Source organism: Portunus trituberculatus, chromosome 18 (assembly GCF_017591435.1).
Source record: "Portunus trituberculatus isolate SZX2019 chromosome 18, ASM1759143v1, whole genome shotgun sequence".
In the NCBI taxonomy this organism is placed as follows: domain Eukaryota; kingdom Metazoa; phylum Arthropoda; class Malacostraca; order Decapoda; family Portunidae; genus Portunus; species Portunus trituberculatus.
Window position 1 is genome coordinate 26,522,729 of NC_059272.1, and position 5,000 is coordinate 26,527,728.

Consider the following 5,000-nt stretch of genomic DNA (forward strand, 5'->3'; position numbering starts at 1 on the left):
ATCCTATTCCTACAGTTTCTTCATCACTAACCATCACTTCCTTCACCCTAATGCTCGTTTTCCTTACTCCCTATTTTTTACTTCCTCTTTTTTTTAAACATTCCACTGACTCGTATTATTTTTCCTACACATTTACCGGTGGTCCTTTCACCCCCCTTCCAGGGAAGAGGATAATAGAGGGAGAGAAGGCGGGAGGGAGGTGGAGAAAAAGAGCTTTAGTAGAGGGACGCAGCAGGGCCAGGCAGCCACCAGGGTCTCGCCACTAAGGAGGCAGACGAGCTGAGTCAGGCGCACAGGACCACAGTCAGCGAAATGCCACCATGAGAAATAGGAAAATGAGACTGTTCCGGAATTAATACTGTAATACGCTATTTTTTCCTGTGCTCTCTCTCTCTCTCTCTCTCTCTCTCTCTCTCTCTCTCTCTCTCTCTCTCTCTCTCTCTCTATGTGATGACAGACCCAACTTCGCCTCCCCCTTATGCACTCTGGAGTCTGTCGCTGATGGAGTAGTTGCTTTTCTCTCTGAGCAAAGTGATGAGGTGCGTGGGATTCTAAAGACCTTTGCCCTGGCTGTCGATTGGATTGGTATGGGATTTAAGCTTCCACCGGGTAAGGTGTCATCAGAGCGGTACGTGAGCAGTGAAAGTGGTAGATAAATATGAGTTTGACCTTAGAATATCTTGTTATTATCCTTATGCTTCGGCAAAAATAGTCTTCTTCAGAGAGATACTTTTTGTGGTATCGTTAGAGTAATGAAAGTATTCTTGGGTTAACCTGAGATTTATCTACCGACTTCACTACGCAATTGTCCATATAACTATGTAGGATTGGTGATTGTATTGAGTTGTTTGCATAAGAGAAAGGAAAACAAATATATAAGAGAAATAAAGGAACAAATTGCAAGACTCAAATTCATGAACTGAAACTACTCACACACACATACACACACACACACACACACACACACACACACACACACACACACACACACACACATGATGAGAACACAAATAAAAAAAAATATATAAAAATGTTAATCACAAACACACAAATGAACCATTGTCAAGTAGACCTAAGCTTCACATCGCTGACCATTTCATTACGGCTTTAGGAAAACCAACTGATGAGAGGATAACGTACCTTTGCCGTGTCGTTTACGTGTAATCAAGTGGAAAGAGTATAGAAAATAAAATGATATAATAAAAAAATAAGAAAAACTAACGAAAAAGAAAAAGAAAGAAAAAAAATAAACTGAAAACATTGCAGTATTCGTAGAAGCTTATTCGGAAAAAAAAAATCCGTGCTTAAATCCAGATTTCTGATATAATTAGGGATAGACACTGGAGAAAAACAAGAACGAAAAACAGAGAGGCAGCACAGTGAATTCCTATAACTTGTTTTTTTCATCATCTATTTTTCTTTTATTTATGTTATCTATATATAGGTAGAGTACACACACACACACACACACACACACACACACACACACACACACACACACACACACACACACACACACACACACACACACCCCAGAAACGAATATATTGATACGGCTTCAGTCAATAAATATTTTCAGCACACACACACACACACACACACACACACACACACACACACACACACACACACACACACACACACACACACACACACACAATTCCTAGATTTCCCTAGCTTGGGCGTGCACAATATGCCCCCGTAGCGACGCAAACACACAAAGAGGGGACAAGATGTAGAGGGGACGAGTCGTGAATAATGTGGTTGCTGAGAGAGAGAGAGAGAGAGAGAGAGAGAGAGAGAGAGAGAGAGAGAGAGAGAGAGAGAGAGAGAGAGAGAGAGAGAGAGAGAGAGAGAGAGAGAGAGAGAGAGAGAGAGAGAGAGAGAGAGAGAGAGAGAGAGAGAGAGAGAGAGAGAGAGAGAGAGAGAGAGAGAGAGAGAGAGAGAGAGAGAGAGAGAGAGAGAGAGAGAGAGAGAGAGAGAGAGAGAGAGAGAGAGAGAGAGAGAGGAAAAGGAACGGGAGAGTGTGAGAGGCGGTGAGAGGGAAGCCATGAGGAGATGTAAGAGCGAGGAGAGCAGGGTAGCGAGGCAGAGAGCTGTGAGTGCAGATAACGGAGCATTGTGAGGGGAGGGTGAGGGGAACCTGTGAGAGTAGGGAGCGAAAAGACTGGAGAGGACAATGAGAGGAAGAGGGGACGGCCTGTGAGGGGAAACGGAAGAGTAAGAAAAAGAGAGGATCACAGAGGGGCGTGTGAGAGAGAGGGGAGAGTGCTGAGGGTAGGTGTAGTGAGGGGAGGTTCTTAAATAGCCCTGATAGCTGATGAGGGGAATGGGAAGAGGGGGCAAGTCACGCAGGGGGACGCCAATCTGAGGGGAATACTGATAAAGGGCGGAGGGAGGAGTACGGAGGGAGAAAGAATGAAGCAATATGCAAGAATGGTTCCCTAATCTTTTTCTTTTTTTGTGGGAGAAAGGGAGGGAGGGAGAAAGGGAGGGAGGGAGGGAGGGAGTCAAGGTAGCTTTTGTAAATGTAAAATAAGAAATACTTGTGTTTGATCTAGTGTGGTGTTATTTTTTTTTTTCTCGATACTCCTGCACACGTGGATGGCTGTTTACTTTTTCATACCTGTTTTTTTTTTCTCTCTCTCTCTCTCTTTTGATGGCGTTTTGCTGTTGTTACTTTTGACGTAGTGGAAAAGTACCGAAAAACAAAGCCAAAAAAAAAAAAAAAAAATCAAGATAAATTACACCTAATGACAGACAGACGGACAGACAGACAAACAGACACACACACACACACACACACACACACACACACACACACACACACACACACACACACACACACACCACTTCTCGCTGGATAAATGACAGGGCAAGGTCTTCTTTCAAGGAAGCTCTGTCTTATTGTGTTGCAGCGAGAAAGGAGAAGGTTCAGTTCCAGGAATACACTCTTCAGTTGTTATCTATCATGTGGTCAGTAAATTCTATATTAATAATGAAAATATAAATAACAATAATAATAATAATAATAATAATAATAATAATAATAATAATAATAATAATAACAATAATAATAATAATAAATAATTATACTACTATTATTAGCAGTACTAGTAGTAGTAGTAGTAGTAGTAGTAGTAGTAGTAGTAGTAGTAGCAATAATAATGATGATGATAATAATAATAATAATAATAATAATAATAATAATAATAATAATAATAATAATAATAATAATAATAATAATAATAATAATAATAATAATAATAATAATAATAATAATAATAATAATAATAATAATAATAATAATAATAATAATAACAATAATAATAATAACAGTAATAATACGAAAAGAAGAAGAAGAAGAAGAAGAAGAAGAAGAAGAAGAAGAAGAAGAAGAAGAAGAAGAAATGATGAAGAAGAAGAGGAAATTCTAGAGGTCTCCAAGCGCACGGGTTCGAATCCTGTCCACGGTCTGAGTGTAGGTTGGGCTTCCTCACTCGGGGCAACGGTTTCCTAGCGGGTGGGCTTTAAGATAGGAGGTACCACAAAAGTGTCCCCTGTAGCCCATAAATTCCCGTGAAAAGCCCACATGGTATAAAAAAAAAAGAGAGAAGATGAAGATGATGAAAAAGAAGAAGAAGAAGAAGAAGAAGAAGAAGAAGAAGAAGAAGAAGAAGAAGAAGAAGAAAAGAAACAAGATAGGGGAAAGGAAGGGTAAGGGGATGATAGATGGAAACATGTCAGTATGTTCCACACGTAGGCCTGGTGACTCCTTGCGGCTTCTCTTATCTTCTCGGTTTACTATGTTCTAAAAACGAAGGAGAGAGAAAGGGAGAAGAACAGTGAAAATAAGACAGAAATTGTAAGAGAAAGACCAAGAAAAAAAAAATCAGCATGCAACACACATCACAGTATCAGCATCGTCAACAAGTCTTGTGTCTGTCTTCCCGCCTTACATAGCTTCCCAGCGGAACGAATCGCTTCACCTCACCATTGTGACAGTCTCCGATGCATTCTCAAATATTTCTTGGTTTTGCGCAACATAACAGATGATTTGCGTTCAGACCGGCTGACACCATTTCAATCTGGTTGGCATCTTTTTCTCTCTCTTTCTTCTTTTTCTATTTCGAAAAATATCACTCTGAAAAACAAACAAACTATCTCTTAGCTCCAACGCATCACCGTACAATCAGCCAGCAACATCGAAACATGATAAGAATATAAATTTTTACAATGGAAACGGGCAAAATGTCTGACTTTCTGCTTACGATAACATTCACCTAAGTGTCTGCCTGACATCCTGGTCAAGGGAAGGTTTCCTTTTTGCCTAAGAAATTAAGTGAAAATGAAAATCAACAATAAAGGAAGCAGAAAAGTGAACAATTTTATTAGAAAATCATATGAAGACCATTTTTCGTGAAACATTAATCAACTGCAATGACTTCATATTATTTAAATTCTTTTCTTTAACGATAAATATAGAATTGTGTTTATTTTCATGGCAGAGCGATCCTACTTGCCTTGGAAGCCAAATGACAGTATGGAGATAGAACGTTATGGATGACTAAACCTTACACCTCAAAGTTAACTTTTCTTTTATTCTTTTAAAGGCACAGCTGCTGCTGAAATGGCGGTGCTGGAGATGACAGCAGCAGCACTTACACCACCATTAACACTAACTTCTAAACACCAGTACTGTATCAGCAGAGAATATATATATATATATATATATATATATATATATATATATATATATATATATATATATATATATATATATATATATATATATATATATATATATATATATATATATATATATATATATATATATATATATATATATATATATATATATATATATATATACACACACACACACACACACACACACACACACACACACACATGGCTATGGATATTCATTCTTTAAGTGATTTATCCACCTTTCTCCGGAGATGTCTCTCCACGTTAGTGAGCCTACACTGACAGATAGA